Here is a 19,790-nt window from a genome sequence, read left to right on the forward strand (position 1 = left end):
CCGCTCTGAAAATACCCAACACTGAGGCCTGAGAGGGGGGGTGTGGGTGGTGGTATTAATCAGTGGGGATATTTTTTCAACCTAAGGATCCATTAAAGACACAAACCAAACTGTAGGATATGTTTAGACAAACCTCATTCACCGCAGTCGTATCCTTCGAGGTTAACTAACAAAGACACCCGTATCCTTCAGGCTTATATTTACCAAGGATGTTATTAAGATATCCTTCGGTTTCCTTCACTTTTTGTTCGGTTTAGGATGCCCTGCAGGTTATCCAGATTCTCATAGGATTTTTTTTTTTTAGGATCACCTGAATATTAACAACACCTATGGCTTTAATACCCTATAGTTGTTGAAGATCAGTAACCCATTGTATCATTATCACCATCAAAGATTAAAAAGGTGACTTATTTTTAATCAAAGAAACGCAAGTTGTCTATCACCAAAACTATGACCTTCTGAATAGTGTTTTGATAATCTTGCCAATCGAAGCATCTATACACACAACTCAACGAAGACTCAATATTATAATGTAAGAAAAATCTAAGTTCTATTCATTAATCATGGGAGGTTGAATCGACGCAAAAAATAAAGCATTCTGATATTTTTATTTTGTTTGTGCTGTAAAATTTAAGACTTGTAAACTACGCGTAATAACCTAGCCAGTTAAACCACCAGCAAAATGACGCAATAATCTGATAACAAAACAAAAATTGTGGTTTGTGGATTTTAGATTTCTGAAGTGTCTAATAACCGGGACAGCAGAAGCACCTCAAGCATTACTAAAATGATATGGCCGGTGGCAGGTAGTGTGATAATAAACAAATAAATGATATCTCCCTCATCACCCCCACTCCCCCTCCCCCGTTCCTCTCTCCTTGCCTGCCTTCCTCCTTTCTCTACCTCACCACCCACTTCACCTACTCATCCACTTACCCTCAAAGGAAAAAAATATGTGTATTATAAGCCGGTACCCACGACACGTATTGGTAATTATCCGCTACCATCGATCACATCCGGTAATTTTCTTATCTAGTTTCCGCTACTAGGTATTCACTTTTGGTGGTGTGTAACGGACCGAACGGAAAGTCGGCCAAACATTATGTATAGATCCGGATATTTATGGAAGCCTTGTGTAGAAATATTCCCCATTCCCCACTCCCCACTCCCCCTTCCTCTCCCTCTGGTCTACTTTTCATCTGATTTTGTATAATAGATAAAAATAATATACGTTTTTTGCCTTTTTTTTGGGTACTTTATGTAATTTCCATCTGGAGTTTATGTGGGTGAACTATATCAGGTTCTGTGCTGTCTCTTCATTGTGTATTCCACCTAATTTCAGTGTTTATGACGGTGGGGCGACTGGTACCTCGTATTTCTTACCTGGTGACTCAACTTGATGTAGAAAGTGAATTTACGTGAAGCGTTTCCGGGAAAAAGTTAATTTCGTGTGTGTGTGTGTGTGTGTGTGTGTGTGTGTGTGTGTGTGTGTGTGTGTGTTTTGACTTGTGGTCGCCAAATGTATAGTTAAGATGACGCCAGAGGAAAACATCTTTATTATAACCATAGTTGTCAACCTACTTTTTCAAAATGTGACGCGTAAAATATTAAATATCGCCAACGTAACTCCTTTGTTGACGGTGATCTTGAAGTCATTAATGGTGAACAAAACTGCCAACCTTCGTCACGCTACAAACAAATCATATTTTACGATTTCAAATTCCATTGGTTTGAGATATTCGCGATATGAGTCCCTGAACTAAGACCAGTTATAAGAATATGTTGGATTATAATAACTAAATCATTATTGGTTCATATAAGCAAAGATATTTTGTCAACTATATATCATTAGAGTTTTTGTCACCTACCAGAGTGGACCTTGTTGGTGGTAAAGGTGTGGTGTGGTTAAGTGACCTTTCAGTTGTAGGTGTGATTAAGGTCAACACATTCAAGGTACACATCTTATTAAACTCTTTATCTTATTATTTTAACGTTAGGATAATGTATGAGGTTTAATTCCCATAAATATATAGAACACTTTGACTGAAACCATCGTGAAATAACTTTACTTAGCGTATTAAAGAGAAGCAGTAGATGCCTTCAGCTGACGCCACGCCCAATACACAAGGTCGTGGCCAAGATTTTTTTTACCTTTGTCTTAATTTTCTTGGTGTTTTTATCCGTTTTATAGAAAGTACCAATACAAACACCGAGAAAATATATGGCCTGGAGTTTACCTTTAAGTTTGATCTTTGACCTTTTCAACTTAACGAATGCTGCCCAGTGTAAAAATCCTCCCTGAAGCCGCTTGAATTCGGTAACCACAAAAGAAATGACTTATTAAATTTATAATAATACAGGGAATTTATACACCTCTTAAACTGGCTTATATGAAATGTGGAATTGTCTTGAGTCATCGAGACCAACGCTTGTGTGACCTATCTTGGGCCGCAAGAACTCAAATGTTTTAGTAAAGACTCAATTAATTTATATCTATGCAAAGGACTAAGGTTATATTGCGGTCTAGCTTTGTCTTTGTAAATAAATCATAGTATTGGCGATTGTAGTGTGTTGTGTTGTCCCAGTTATGCAGTCGCTGATAAAAGTTCGCTCTCCGTCTTAAAATTGAATCACGTGAATGAGTGTCCGAACTGACTTACCCTGGCTGTTGTGTCTCAGTTGGGGTCGATGCTGCTTCATTTAGACGGTAGACAACTTTTGACCCCGACTGTACCAGTTGTATGCTAAAGGAAGAACACAGATATTCTTAGATTGCCTCAAGGTAAAGTTCATGAGTCGCTGTTGACGTTAGAAAATATTAACTATGAATACATCTTATTAATTATTCATATTTCAGTAACACCGTAAACACGAACACGGCGGGAGAGGAAGGTTGGAGGTGCTGTCTGATCCGAACACAACATTTTACTCCTAGGTTCAGAATTTTTTTTTTTTTTTAGATTATGAAATACCCTCAGTGACCTACTTACTTACCCAAACACTTGAGGTGCTTACGAAAAGATGAAGCAAGGGCTAATAAAATTTTGACAATTATGTGTATGTAAGTGCATTGTACGGAAACAGGTGTGCTATGCATCATATACCTGTAAGTTCAATATACAAAAGCAGGTATGATAAGCAGGTAACATATACTTTTATACACCTGTACACTAATTAAAAGCATTCAATTTTATTCTCAGCTTTACTTAATATTTCATAACATATTTGGGGAATATTTTTATATACCGATTACAAATGTCCATCGCGGTTCTAAACATACATTATATAAGAATTTCAATGACATATCCGAATAGCCTACCTGTAATGCTGTTCCCCAAATATTGTCATTTCTCGGCGGATTTAGACATAAAAAAGAGGGTATTGATTCGGCCAGGTAGATTATGCTGAGTAACACACCTGGTCTATGGAGTTATTACGGCCGCTTTACCTGAGTCGTTAGTTAATTATTTTCGTGACTAAGTGATTTTCGAGACTTTAGTGTATTATGGTACAATCTCTGGTATATTATGGTATAGTATGGTATAGTGTGGTATAATTTGGTATGTATGGTACAGCCTGGTATGTATTCTCGAGGTTTTGATATATTATGGTACAATCTCTGGTACACGTATGGTACATATTTGTTTTAATATTGTTTTACTTTGATTCCATTGTATGTTTACTATTGCGAGTTTCCTTCTGTCGAATGTAAACAAACAGCGCTGCTACACTGCACAAAACCTGACGAGCCCCTGTAAACGCACTAGTGAAGGGGACTACATTTTATCCATTCTGTGATGTCAGTAGGAGTAACGTGTGGCTTGAATATTGTGTATCTAAACCTTTTTTTTTTACCGATATCTTTAAGTAATTGTGCTGTATCTTTTAAAGGAATCGCCTCCATTATACTGTTACTGTAATCGTGTGGGAATTACAGTGTACTTGTTTTATACTTGTTATTTGTATCTCGTGTGACTGTATAAATGTGTAAGAGTCCGGTCAGTGATGAAGTATATGCCTTTGTCTTATGGCTATTCGATTACCTCAAAATATCCCGTGTTGTATTTCAGTTTGTTGTATAATTCGTAAAATATAGTACGATGTATATTTTTAACAATTTATGTAAACAATATGTGTTTTATCTATAAATTTTCTGTGTTATTTTCAATTAGAATTATTTATCTTCGTTGTCAATAACTTTTCCTAATTCGCACTCTATATCGTCAACAAACTTAACCCGAATTCTCAAGTCTCCCGCCAACGCTGCACTTTCCCTCTCTGTACCTCAGTGAAATTCGCCACAGAATCCAGTCGCCGAAAATGTCTCAGTCGTTGAGATGAAAGTGAACGATACGTGTCTGATGGCCGGAAAATGAATCGTTGGAGTTATATGATTTGGTGTCGGCGAGAAGGAATGTCGCTATGTTCTTTTTTGTGCAGGTTTAATGTTTTTAGTGACCTCTCTCTCTCTCTCTCTCTCTCTCTCTCTCTCTCTCGATCAGGTTTATCAACAAATTTAGTTAGTTTTCGGATTTCAATATATGTTTTCTTTAGCATTGGCTAGATTACAGGTTAGGTTAGGTTAAGTAACGTAAGGCATAGATTAAATTAGTTTAAGTCACGTTAGGCGTAGACTAGGTTAAGTAAGGTTAGGTTATGTTAGGTTACGTCAGGCTCAGACTAAGTTAGGTTTAGTTACAGGTTAGGTTAGGTTATTTTCCAGGTAATTTAGATATGAACAGCTTCCAATTTCGGCTCAGTAGATTAGTGAATCCCAAGTTAGTATCCTGTCTGTTTTTCGTTAGACTGAGTACAGATTTATTGACACTAAAAACACACATAGAGTGAGGGATAGAAAATAAAGTGTTACTACAGTCAATTTCTACACACACTCGTGAGGGGGAAAGGAGGGGGAGGCGAGGGGAGGTGAAGGGGGACCGATACAGTGCCCCTTCCCCTCCCGCCATTCCTTACCCCACCCCTCTGGATCATGAGCCTAATCGGTTAATGTGTCGAAATTGAGTGTGCATTTTAAGCTATAATCATGGAGATGTCACCGAACTGGCTCGACTATTCATGTTTTTTACCAGAATTCATATTTTCGTCTGGTCTTGGGGTCACGGCAGTTCAGTCAAGCGGCTAATGGCTACAAAAGGTATCAGTAATCCAAGTTGTGACTATTTTTTTGTATTTCCAAAGTGTCAACAAGATGAGTGTTGAGGTGAACGCGGGTGGTGGGCGAGCGAGCGGAACAACACCCAGTATACCTGTAACTCGCGATTGATTTCATCCACACGTTTTGGCAGGTAGTGTACGAAAGGCAACACTTTGTGGGGCGTCATTTCATTGCAGTATGCACGAAGGCTACGGCGGTGGGGGAAGGGGGGGAGTTGATTTTTGTGTTATCGTACACGGCACCCCGCCTAGCGACACCCACACGTTCTTTGTTTGGGTTTGAGAACTCTTTGTTGATAGGAGGCGTGACCGGCGCTCCCTCCAGGGTCTGGGGCTCTAGTTTACTACACCTTGGCGTCCTGTCTGTCATTCCCAAATAAGATTTTTTACGTAAACATAAAAAATAATTAATAGATTACATAATGACTTTGTAATGTTTTTTTCTCGAATAACAACATTTTTATACAGGTGTTTGAACTGCCAGGGTTGTTATACACTGTTCATCGTGACTTTGTTTATCTGACAACTTTATAAATTCAGAGGACAGCTCAGTGTATCACTTGGTTATCAGAAATTAATTATATTACTTTTAGGTGATAACATGATTGAGCACCTCCAGGATTTTTGAAGCATTGTTAACTAAGTCTCTGCACAACATAACTGACTGCTTTTACAAAATTAAGCAAAACATTAATTGAATTTATAATTATTCCTTCCTTTGTACAGTAGATCTGGCTGTCGATATTGTTACTCCCAGTTGTTGTTGTCTTGGCGTTATAATCTACTTCTGCTGTACGGTAGTGGACCCAAATACTGTGGAAGAATTAACAATATTTACCACTTTACCTGACAGCCAATGGCCCAATGTATAACAGAGCGTACCACAAGTGCCTACCCTCACACACGCACACTGGAACCCCATACACTATAATTATAACCTACAGGTCTTCACACGTGCGCTATACAGGCACCTTACAGTATGATAATCCTGAAATAGTAGAAACAACTTCCTTAACTTATAAAATTTATCGCGTTTCGGAAACTCTAAACCAGGAGTGCATTATCACGGCCGTGTTATTTGAAGCTCCTAAAGCAAGTTAGACGCCCAAAAGGTGATATTTAATCATTTCCAAAAGATATCTTGTACGGAAGCAAGACCCAGTGAGTGCCGCTTAATAACCCAGGCACTTGAGGCACCGTAAACAGCTTCATAGTAGTTCTCTTTCGATACATTGGAGGGGTCTGTGCTGTGTAATGTTTTATTTTTATTTATTTATTTATTTACAACGTTGCTCTCATCTGCTGCGCCTTCCCTCCCTGCTGCAGTACTGTACCTCCTCTCTCTCCTCCACCGTCACCTCCTCAAGACAACCAGTAACCCCCCCCCCCTACCTCACACTGCCTTGACCGTGACTTATTCAGTATATGATTCTCTGCCAGTGAGTCCCCGCCCTCACTAACAGAAGCTGAAAGAATTAGTTGGAGTCTTCTTGAGGGCAGCAGGTAGGCGAACGTATACGCAGGCAGACAAACGAACGGAGAGGCTGGCAGGTAGATAGGAGAATACGCAGGCAGACGGACAGACGAACAAGCAAGTGGGAAGGCAGGCCAATATGTAGACGGACAAATAAACGGGCACGAGTATCCCCGGCACCGGCCAGCTGGTCTACTGAGCCTCAACAAGTCGACGCTAGATGTCAGCACCAGCCTGACCACAGCCGCTGACATTTTGGCGCCAGCTGACGTCACGCATTTTTTCCCCGTCTTGGCGCGAGTCTCCCAGGTAATTTATGCGAGGCCTCTCTGACGTCACCGCCCACACCTGATGTTCATGGCTGCCTCCTGACCAGTCTATACCCGCGGCCATACTTCTTTTTTCATTATAATTATATATTTTGTTTAGCTCATACAATCAGGGTCTTGTAATTTATCAATATTATGAATACTTTTCAAACTTTTCCTCGGGTCTACTTTCTTAATGAGTGTATACCTTCTAAAACTATACCTTTATGACCGTATATTTTTTTAGAATCAGTTAAACTTTTTAACACTAACACTTATTGATACCTTATGGTTTTTATATCATTATTTGTATCATTTATTCTATATAATATTTTAACAATTTAATTCTCCTTTATATTTTAATTTTACGTTTGTGAGGGATTCCATTTTCATAATATTTCTCAATTAATTTTAATATTTTTTAATGAGTAAATTCACATGCAGTGTATATATATATATATATATATATATATATATATATATATATATATATATATATATATATATATATATATATATATATATATATATATATATATATATATATATATATATTTACCATTAAAATTACCCTGTGATATGTTAATCTTCCGGGGATAAACGATTCATAATTTGTAAATGACATGTTATATTACTTTGGATATATTTTCTATACTTTTGGTTAACAACTCACTTTAACCGAACGATATCCTGAATTTTAGAACTACGGATAATTCTAACTTGTATATATAATTTGTATGTTTATTATTTGTTGAGAGGGAAGAAATACAGACTGAAATACATCCCCTAAATACAGTAGCGAATCCATTTTTTGGGGGGGAGGGGAGGAGGAGGGGGAGGCGGAGGGAGTTTCATTGGGGGGGGGAGGGGCAAAAAATTATTCCCAAGATAGACATTAATTTTAGGCCTATTTCACCCTCATTTATTTTTTACAGATCGGAGACAAATTGACGGGCCAACAGACGCAAGAAATAACCAATTGGGCTTCTTGACGTATACGCAATATTCACACAGATGTATTGAAGAACGACTTATCTCTTGCTAACATAAGGTGAGTCTTATGGCCTTAATGTAATTCAGTTCTGTATAGTCAACAACAGGCCGGGAGTTTTTTTGGTGTTCTGGATTTTTTTTCTCGTGTTTTTAGCCTAAATCTCAACTAAATTTATCAGTATAGCTTTCACTGTTTAGTCATTGCTCTCTAAGTCTTAACTATAATCAAACTGCTGAAAACTCTCCCATCGTCGGCAGAAGAAACAGACAAGAAGATCAACACCGTGTAACAATACTCCCAGGCGTTCAGCGGTGCGTGTAGAGTTTTCTTACTTGTGTTCCATGGTCTTGATTGAGGGAACGTCCTTTGGGTACAAGTCACAGAGTATCTTAGTTTCTCGCAAGGGACTCAGACAGATAGACACGTTCAGTCACCACCACCGACCAGATGATTGTTATACCTCCTCCCCGCAGCTTCACTTTACGGGGTTAATAAATATCTCATTCTCTCATCAAATTTTCCGACGGAGGGAGAAATTTTCTGAAGTTTGGTTGAGGGGGAGGGGAGGGGGCGATCTACAAGTCCCCTGCAATGTTAGTTGAAGTTTCTTTTATAAAAATTATGAGCAGTTGTTGTTGTGAGCGCAGAACACAAGGTCAGCTGCTACGGCAGACTGTAAACAACTTTTGAAAATTAGAAAATATTATAATTATTCGTTTCAGACAAACATGAGCATCACGCACCCTGGCCCTGTGCTTGTGAAGTGTTTGTGATACTTGTAGTTGTTTGTTTGGCTTGTTTTTGTTGCATATAAACAACTTAACACGTTTGGACATCTCTATTACAAATCTGGTATAGGCTTGGTGCAGGGCGGGAGGCTGGCGGGGAAAAAATTGATGAGAAAACATTCTCCAGAAAATCCCTCCTCAGAAGCCTCTCCTATCAGAAAGTCAGTCAGAGAAGGCAGCATAGAGCTTGTTAACGAACGCAGATAACAGGCAGTAAGGTATAGCCTCTGTGATGATGTTATTTCACACACACACATACACACACACACCGTAGATTGTTTATAATCGAATTAGGTTAAGGTCTCCAGGTTTGTATCTCGGCAGGCCTTGTGACTCGATGTCTTCGGTTCGTATCCCATCAGGGTGTAGAATCAACCAATGATATTCCAGCTTGTATTAGTTCCTCATTGCTACAGGCCGTCGGGTTAACCAATGATCTACGTTGTTTCCAATAGCCTCAGTGCATATCTGTTCGTATCTCATGCATCAGATCGTAACGTTAAATCCGGGAACTCAAAAACGCCCTCGGACGTCATTTGTTTCTGCTGAACTAAGAAAACAAAATACCTTGCTATAGTGAGGAGTTATGTTGCTGCTTCTGCCCTAACACCACGAACCACCATCTTTGTGTCGCAGCTGACGTAAATAAGTTAGATGCTTATGTTCTCACCACCAGGAAAGGAAAAACATGAACTGACTCATCCGTGACAAATCGACCTGGTCTCCGGATTCTCAGAGGTTCGTGCCTTGAATTGTCCCTCTACCAACCCCCTATCCCTACCCCCTTCCTCCCCTACCCCTCCCCCCTCCCCAACCCCTTCCCCCTCCCCTACCCCTCCCACTACCCCTCCCTCCACCAAGCTGAGGATACAATAATGCTTTTAACTGGATGTCTGAAGCTACAGGACGGAACTAATGTCGAAGAAGGCCTGTTAGTTACATTGAGACTCTCTCTTAACTGGATACGTTCACTTTAACCGGAGTTAGGAGACAGAATCCGTGACTGTGTTGTGTGTTGATGAATTACAGGGTTAAATAATAGTTTGTCTTGGTGATATGTCAAGGACTTAGGCGTCTTCCGTGAGGGCTCACTAATTACTGACCTTGAATCTAACCTAACCTAACGTGACCTAACGTAACCTAACCTGTCATAAACTAACATAGTTTGGTCTAACGTAACATAACATAACCTAACCTAATCTAACTTAATCTGTGAGTCACCCTTGAAATGAACACACCCTAATGGAGAAAAATACCCCTTACACTTTATTTAAGGGTCGCGCTTATAAAGTTTATTATCCCCTAAGGAATCGTGTAGACTATAGTGTGTGTATGTGTGTCTATATTTAAGGGGATAAAAGTTCCGAAGTTTAATGTACACACACATGACCTTGGATGAGGATATTTCTAGTCTTGTACAAAACACGTAATATTATCCCGAGTAATTACATGTTAATGACAGTTACTATTACAGCGCAGTCCTGGAATTTTAGCTTCAAGTTATGACGAAGGAACTTGTCTACCGCCACATGCCCTTCCCTTCCCTCCCCCCTTCCCTCCCCCCTTCCCTCCCCTCTTTCCCTTCCTCCACCCCCTTGGCCAAGGTTAACGATTCATTTTCCTGCTGTTGTCTATATTCTGGTGGTTTACTCGTTAATGATCTTGCCTTGGACACACACACACACACATGCATGTATACAGACATGTACACTCATTGACTTACTGTACATATACAAACAAACCCATCTACACACACACACACACACACAGTATTGACATAAATCAGGTTACTGCAGGTTAGATGAGCCCCAGTCCTTATAGACCCCAGCTTATTAGGCCCCAGTAGTAAGCTGTCGAAATTGGGCCCTCGTCCTAACAGAGAGGTGAGTTAAGTAATAAAGTGAGGGAAGTAGAGAAGTGAGATAACGAAGGAGGGAAGTGAGGTGATGGAGGAGGAAAGTGAGGAGAGGAGGGAAGTAAAGGAGGGACAAGATGGTGAGGATGTCCTTGGCTAGCTGAGGGAGGAGGAGGAGGGGGAGGTGTTAAGTGGAGGGATAGAGAGGGAGGGGGAGGAGGGGAGGGGGAAAGCAGACAGACGACCTGAACTTCCTGCCTCCTCTCCTCCTCCCCTCCCTCTCCTCTCCCCTCTCTCCTCTCCCCCTTTCCCCCCTCTCTCCCTCTTTCTCCATCTCTCCCTCCCTCCCTCCCACTCTCCCTCCCACTCTCCCCCCTCCCCCCTCTTTGAACCCAGTGCCCCGCTGCTGTTCTGGCGGCTGTTGTGAAGGTATACTGGCTTGTGCTGTTCCGTCCGTCCGTCCTCACCCTGGTCTACCACACACTGTTGTTACTGTTATGGTATCTGTTAATGCTGCTGTTGATGTTCCGCTTCTTACCGTTAAGAATCCTGTTGATTTTATGCGTGTGTTTTTGCATCCCTATTGACTGTTTTTTGTCTTTTTTTTTTACGGGGAATAGCCCACCCGGGCACAGGTCATCGACCTGTAAAAAAATTAAAATGTAAAAATTGAAAAGAAAAAGGTGCCGGAAAACCAGCTTTTTGAAGTGAGACAGATTGTATGAGTATGGAAACACAGAAGAAAGCAGAGCATTCCACAGTTTGACTGTGTGAAGAAAGAAGGATGTATTATAACGGGTTATTATAGTGTGACTGACAGCCACAGAGAAACTGTGGGCATCGCGGGCAAGACGAGTGTTACGAGCCCACGGCCTTGCCAGCGGTACACAGGATGCCAAATCCACCGAACATTGTCCGTTAAAGTACCTGTATAAAAGTGAGAGAGGGAAGCAACATTGCGGCGAAGAGAAAGGGAAGAAAGATTGTTAACTAAAGGAGGAGAGTCAATAAGACAAAATGCCTTTGATTCCACCCTATATAACAGTTAGACAGAAGAAGAGCCACCCCAGATATAACAGCAGTACTCCAAGTTAGGACGAATGAATCCCTTCTAAACTTGAAGCAACTGCTCAGGAGTGAAGTAGCTACGGCATCTGTACAACATTCCCAGCTTTCGAGAGGCAGCTTTAGCAATGTTGTCATTACAGCACTTTTGTGTGGAGAGGTTGGGTGACCTGTGTGGCGGTCTACCTGTATGAGAGGCTCCCAGTACCTGGAGGAGGACATGAAGGCGCTTCCAACGACACCAATATGCTGCAGGAGCCGACCCTTCAGGCCCACAACACCCCGGCCCCACCTGCGGCTCCTGCTACACAGCCACATGAAGCAACGTAGTCATGGGTCTACGATGGACTGCCGCAAATAATGTGTGATAGTGTGTGTGTGATGTGTACAGGTCGACTTCAAAGGTCTTGTGATGGTTCGGTTGGTGGTGGTCGAGTCATCGATCCTGGGTGCGTGTGTGTGCCACTACCTGCACGCTATATGGTTGGTAGGTAGATTGTGGTGGGTGCTGGTAGGTAGGTAGGTACGTAGGTTGATGCCGTTTAAGTACATTGATTGTGGTTGCGTCGAGGTGGTGTGACAATACATAGCAGTGGTGTATTAGGAATGTTGTGGTAGGTGATGGTGATAGTGGTAGGCGATAATGGTAGTGATATAGGCAGTGGTGGTAGTGGCAGAGTGGTAGGCAATGATGATAGTGGTAGCTGATGTGGTAGTGGTAAGCAATGGTGATAGTGATAGACGATGATGATAGTGGTAGTGGTATCATATATTACTGTTGGGTAATATCTTTCTCACTACAAAATCATAAACAAGAGTCTATTTCATCATACTCTACATTAAGAATCTACTTCACCCAAAACCAACACAGCTTTAGTGATATATTTGACTTCAACTTTGTACGTGGTGTAAATTACCAAATAAGATTCTTACACAATCATGCGACAAAAAAATCCTCATAAGTGAAAATATAAATAATGTTTACCTATAACGCGTTGACTTACGTTAAAGCACAGGCATAGCTTCCGAAAATGTCTTTAAAATAGTACTGAGACTTGACTTTAATTAGACATATATTCACCCAGTACTAGTTAAGTGACAAAATTAACTTACAGAATATTTAGTATTGGTTTTGCATATTTTCGTTCTTTTTCTTAACGTGTTTTAATTGGACAGGTGGATAGATCTAGTTAAGGTAGTTTTGGTGTAATTGGCATGTTATTTTTATACGTTATTTTTGGTATTTTATCTTAAGTAGTTTAAGGGTTTTGTCTTTATTTACATTTTCATTTACGAGGATTTTTGTTGTCGTATGATCGTATGAGAATCTTGGTAGTGTAGCTTCGTATGTCACCCTATAACCTAACCTAATTCCATTTTTGGGGGGCTGTGTTAGTCAGATCAGTGCTTGTCTTTCCTGTTTGACTGACTGATGTTTTTTTTTCTGCTTGAGGGAGTTTTCTCTTTTCCTGGGCGTGAAAAGATGTATAGTACTTTGTCCCAGCTTAGATATACTGTACCTCGTAAATCTGACGTGTTTTACCGCTCCTAAAACACAGATGCTTCTTTATGATTTGTGGCTGCTTTTAGGAAGTTTAATTTTGTACTGTAACCCGCCTCTCTCTCTCTCTCTCTCTCTCTCTCTCTCTCTCTCTCTCTCTCTCTCTCTCTCTCTCTCTCTCTCAGGCGTTTGTTATGCTGAACAAAAAGGTATATCGTTTATGAATGCCTGTACCCACTGTTAGAACTGAAACTATGGCACTGAACGTCTGTTGTTTTCAGATAATTTATTTTTCAGTTGTGAATGCGTGATACTGAGTGCGACTGAATTTCCGTCATTTTTGAACTCATATTGATATTCAAGACTAAATATGTAAATATGTATTATCTACAAAATGTATTGTCGTTGTATTTAAATCATATATGAACGCATTTATGTGTCATGAATACTGTGGGGTCATAAATCACATTTCCCTCACCTATGAAGACATGTTACTGTGTTCCACCAAATTTTGACCGTGTGTGCCAGAGCGTGTTCCCAAAACTAAGAAAAATAATGGGATTTTCGCGCCTGAAATCCATTTGTGGGATCTGGTCACTGGGATAATGAAGACGGAGTTCTCCCTGCTGCTGAAAGAAAGGTAATTGTAATGGTTGTCACGCAGGGTTGTGGGCGGGGGGGGGAGGGAGGGAGATTCTTGAAGGTTCTTATGGTAAAAATTCAAGAACGCACTTAACTGGTAGACTCAAGTTAAAGACCAGACTCTAAAGAATGGACGTAGCTGTTTGACTCAAAGAACAGAGATAACCTTTAAAAATGGCGTCAAAATTTCTTCTATATGTTAGTCTCAAAGTCCTCGGCTAGAGATTTTATGCCTATATTTGTTTGTATTTTAATGAGAGAAAACATAGGTAGAGTCTTGTGCACTTTACGCGTTATTGAGGTCGCCATCTTTTTGTCGGTGCTTCATTGAGCGAGTCAGTCAGATTCGGTCGTGCTGTACCTACGAATCACTTGAATATTTGATACCCCTGTTTATTTCTCTTGGTGATTAAATACCATAAACCTAACCTAACCTAACCTAACCTAACCTAACCTAACCCAGGTAAACATTAGGTTGTTAAATCATAAGGGGAAATAAGCTATAGTGTGTCTAAACATCAGGTGTTCCAAACATGCTTTATCGAGAGACCGCTTTTAAAAGGTATGCGAATTCTCTTCTATGGAGTCCTATATATACGGTTAATATCTCCCCATTACCGCATCAAAGTACGGTATACAACCTCATGCTAACATCAACAAACTCCATATCGTCTTCTGGTATACAATATGACTAAGAATCTTCTAGAATCCTGAAGGAAAGAATCACTCTCTCCATTACCAACTTCCTTCTTCTCCTGCCTTAGCCTCTCTGTTTTTATTTATTTTTTTTTGTTTTATTTATTTTTTTTTTGCTTGTTTTTCTCACCTTACATCCGCTATGATCTTGTGTTATTGTCGGGGGAATTTTTTCGCCTCTTTTTGTTATCCTTCTGTGTTAAATCATCGTGTCTTGTGTGTTAAGTTTCCATTTCCGGCCTGACGAAGGAAGGGGGTCCTATGAGATGGGCGGGGTGCTGTGAGAGTATCCTTAAATAAGGGACCCTGTGAGATAATCCTTAAAAGCGGGTCCCTGTAAGATAGTCCTTAAAAGCGGGGTCCTGTGAGTCCTTAAATACGAGACCCTGCAAGATGATCCTTATAAACAGGGTCTTGTGAGATGGTCCCTGAATCCGGGGTCTTACAAGATGAAATAATATGAGAATGTAAACAAGTATATGACTGTTTCTATACTTGTTGTCTAAGCATTGGACGGCTTGACACATTTCTATAGCCAGTTGCGTCTATGAGGGGATATCTAAGTCAACTATGAATGCGTGTTCCATTGTTAGACCAAATTTACGTCTTCTGTGAATGTCTGTTGTTGTTGTGGATTCATTAACTTATTTGACCGTCAAGTTGAATGAAGCAATGACACAAAAGATGGCCGCTAAGATAATGGATAAATAAACCGTGACTCAATTTATCTGGGTAACATCATGGGGTTCAGATTTAACATGCTTTTGTTTATGATACGTTGTCTCTGTGTGTGGGGCAGATAAATGGTTCAGGTGTTCAGGTTTAGCATAACTTTGGGGTTTTCTTTTTTATCCATAGATACACACTCGTAAACGTCCTCTTCACACACTCAAACAGGTTCCTCTAACAGTGGTGATGTGGACGACTCGGGCCTCTGGTGTGGGATCTCTCTATGGGTAAGAAACTTAAGAATCTCTTGAGACTGACCTTCATACCATACACTATACTCTAAGGTTGTTGGAATCTGTCGGATGAGACGAACATTTTGAAGATTTATATAATTATTTCTCCAAGTGGGTGTGTGTGTGTGTCAGCGGGAACAGGCAACTCGTACACTTATAAACCGTCCCCAGCAGTCCACCAATAGGAAAGGATTCTGACACTCACAACCCAAGGGGCAGTTCTAGCACGCTTCTCGGGGCATCACGGTGCTATCCCACAGCTACTGAGATGCCACGATGCTCCCCGCTTGGTGTTCATAAAAGCATCCTTATGAGCGTTGTAGGTGGAGACGGGATCCGCCCTTATAGCATGTCTCCAGCCCTCGGAGGACAGCTACAGTATTGTCATTTTATGTGTTGGGTTATGGAGGGTGGTGGAGAACAGCCACGTCACGCCTTACACTCACTCCTATTGGCCCATGATAGTGGTTAGGCTCGGCTCCCCCAACCATGTTAAGGGGAAGTTTGGGAGTAATTTATAAAGCAGGTGCCTCCTTGTGTGTGTGTAGGGAGGAGGAGGGGTGGCTGTCACTTCCTCCCTCCCTCCCCTGCGTGATGGTGCAGGTGCTCACTTTATTTCCTTCCGATTTCCTCCCACTGAGAAAGGGCTACAAGCATCTAGACGTATAATTTGTCGTGTTATTCAATATTTTCCCGTCTGAAAGTAAGTTGATGGATAAGATTCAAGATGGAGTGGGTGGGGGGAGGAGATGTGTGGGTTGGGGTGTTGTCATATCGCACGGTGAGGTGGTCTGGAGGCCGCCGGCATCTTCCCCGCTTCCTCCCGTACTCCGCCATTTTCCTCGGATGACAGCATCTCGCGCCATCTCACCCCTGTACACTGCTTAACCGCATCATATTTTTAATCTCTCATGCCCTCACTATCCTCAAGCACATAATACCAGTACCACCTAGACTGGATGTGACTTTTTCCTTTGGGAGTAATTTCCTACTTTTAATCACTAGATGAACAGAAAAAGACACTATGCAAATAGAGAATTCAGAGGTTAGGAGGGACTAATACTTGCACACCCCCAAGAGTCTGGAGAATTTACCAGGAAGTTGCACCAATAATGGCCATTAATTCCATCATTACGATCGCAGTAATGTTGTTAATAAGACTTCAGCCCAACACGTCTTAACTGCAACATGGTGTCACAGTATGAGTTTGTGGGCGACCCCCTGGAGGAGGTGGTGGGAGCAGAGGTGTGTCGTGCGTCATCGTACCTCTGCCAGCTGGAGACTCCGGAAGCCACTGGTGTTTCTGCTCGTGCGCTGGAACTAATTGTCGCCATTACTTCGCGCACCCCAACTCTCCAGGATTTTCCAGGCATTCTTCCAGGATTTGTTAATCTTTGGAGACTTTGCAGCGCCTATGTGGTTACGGTCACAGCGTGTACCTTCACGATTTTGGAGAATGAAAATTGAGTTTAAAGATCATAATTTTCGTCGTTTAATGCTCAGTTGATTGCTGACTGCAACTAACAATCCAAATTAGGTGATATAAGGTGCACCCTGGGACCGAATGCACTCCATTTCAGTCATGAGGGAAGGTGGGTGTGTATTGCATTGCGTGTTGAGTCCGCCTTGGATCAATACAGACCATCTGCACGCTTCGCCCTACCACCGCAGTTCCCGTCACCACGTTCCTAAAAATTTTTATCCATTGGATCCACATAATTTGTCTCATAGTCTAACTTCTTGTAAATTCTGACTACTTTTCTATACCCCTTTGTTTCATTTAACTAAATAATTATATCAGTGCAACTAAATATAAACTATCTGAGATGAGGCCTTACAAGGAGCCTCGGTTTTAGAATGACTGCGTGAAAGTCACTACAGTATGCGAATTTGTATTAATAGTTTCCAATTTTCGTAATAGATTGAGAATGATATAGTGTAGTGATGAAAAGGAAGTGGTGAATAACAAACCCAACAACATGAAAACTGCCTTAATGTTCGTGTTTTTTCTGCCCCACACGAATTTATCTTGATAAAGTATTTAAGAGGGTCAGGCGTTTAGAGTTGCCACGATACTGTGTGTGTGTGTGTGTAAAAAAAGGCTATATATATATATATATATATATATATATATATATATATATATATATATATATATATATATATATATATATATATATATATATATATATATATATATTATACTGTGTGTCTCGCAGGAACGGATCCAAGGGGGGTGTCCTGGGGTCTGGACCCCCCTTTTCATAAGAAAATTTCAATACTTTTTCTTGAATGCAGTATTGTACTCAGACATTTTTGTATCGTAAAAAGTAATTACTATTGACCTCAGAATATCTCCTAATATCGTCACATGGCCTCAAAATGCCCATAATATTGGTCAAATTTCAAAATATTTTCTGGATGGCCTCGCTGTGCTCACCATGTTCCCCTACCCACAACTTCTTGGAGCCCTCCCCCCCACCCTTTTTTATAATCCTGGATCCGCCCCTGTACAATGTGTATATGAGTCTTAAAATCAGTGTTATGCAACTTTAAACCAATTAATTTAACCACTTGTGAACGGTATTCTCTGTGCTGAATAAAATATTGAAAGTGGCGTTTCTGAAGTGAAGGGGTTAAAGTTAAAAATGTACAAAACTTAACAGCAATGAGAACACATTCATCACTACAACACACCTAAATTTAACACACAAGATAAACGCCTTCACACACACACACGTAATACTTTCACTCTGCATTGTGCATTATATTACTGGTAGCTTTATAATACAACTATATACTATATTAACCATACTTTTTTTTTCTTTAATTGATAATAATCACGGTTTTATGTAACAAAATTTATATATAGCGATTTCATTCCAGGGTCATCTGCGGGGACCTCATCCAATGTATAAGGATCCTATGCAGCTTCCTTCCTACGGCATAGTGACCTCAAGTTGGGAGTCATTAGATAAATAAGGTAATTTATGTTTTATGAATATTATAGACCTATTTCTAAAATTGGGATAACTCCCGACTCTTTTGTTTCCAGTCCCAATTTTCCCGTATAATTGATGTATGCAGTACTATAGCCTATACTGATTGACATACTTACATTGAATATGGCCATCATGGAGGACTGGGTGTGAAATATCAGTCTCATTAACAATGTGGTTCAGTTGTTCTCAGCGAGAGGTTCAGGGGTTCACTAGTGGGGCTTAGAGCGGACTAGAGCTGTGTCATATAGACTGACTTACTAGAGTTATGTGTCATATAGACTGACTTACTAGAGTTATGTGTCATATAGACTGACCTACTAGAGTAATGTGTCATAGACTGACCTACTAGAGTTATGTGTCATATAGACTGACCTACTAGAGTTATGTGTCATATAGACTGACCTACTAGAGTTATGTGTCATATAGACTGACCTACAAGAGTTATGTGTCATATAGACTGACCTACTAGGGTTATGTGTCATAGACTGACCTACTAGAGTTATGTGTCATATAGACTGACCTACTAGGGTTATGTGTCATAGACTGACCTACTAGAGTAATGTGTCATAGACTGACCTACTAGAGTTATGTGTCATATAGACTGACTTACTAGAGTTATGTGTCATATAGACTAACCTACTAGAGTAATGTGTCATAGACTGACCTACTAGAGTTATGTGTCATATAGATTGACTTACTAGAGTTATGTGTCATGTAGATTGACCTACTAGAGTTATGTGTCATATAGATTGACTTACTAGTTATGTGTCATATAGATTGACCTACTAGAGTTATGTGTCATATAGATTGACTTACTAGAGTTATGTGTCATGTAGATTGACCTACTAGAGTTATGTGTCATATAGATTGACTTACTAGTTATGTGTCATATAGACTGACCTACTAGAGTTATGTGTCATATAGATTGACTTACTAGAGTTATGTGTCATGTAGATTGACCTACTAGAGTTATGTGTCATATAGATTGACTTACTAGAGTTATGTGTCATATAGATTGACCTACTAGAGTTATGTGTCATGTAGATTGACTTACTAGAGTTATGTGTCATATAGATTGACCTACTAGAGTTATGCTTCATTGTTGAAGCACAGTAATTCCATTATAACAACAACAAATTGGGAATTTGATGATGGATGAGCAAGTGTCATTTGTTATTAGTATTAACCTTTCATTATTTACTCACTGGTAAATTAGGATGTGATTTGGATGTTTAACTGGATCTGATATAAAAAGGATAAAATTTTAACAATGAGACATCAATTCAAACTTATTGTAAGGAAAATTCTTCATAAATTCTACAAAAGGG

The 19,790-nt window shown here is 40.2% G+C and overlaps 1 long non-coding RNA gene across 2 annotated transcripts in view; it reads left to right on the top strand.

The window, feature by feature from the left end:
* Positions 1-19,790, top strand: part of LOC121863507 — a 41,242-nt gene that overhangs the window by 10,970 nt on the left and 10,482 nt on the right. The window contains exons 2-4 of one of the 2 annotated variants that reach the window (XR_006088414.1): positions 7,893-8,008; positions 15,357-15,454; positions 18,347-18,443. This is a non-coding gene — a long non-coding RNA (uncharacterized LOC121863507). The remainder of the gene's footprint in view (positions 1-7,892; positions 8,009-15,356; positions 15,455-18,346; positions 18,444-19,790) is intronic. The other variant, XR_006088413.1, reaches the window with a different exon arrangement.

Source organism: Homarus americanus, unplaced genomic scaffold (genome assembly GCF_018991925.1).
Source record: "Homarus americanus isolate GMGI-L3 unplaced genomic scaffold, GMGI_Hamer_2.0 scaffold41366, whole genome shotgun sequence".
NCBI lineage: Eukaryota > Metazoa > Arthropoda > Malacostraca > Decapoda > Nephropidae > Homarus > Homarus americanus.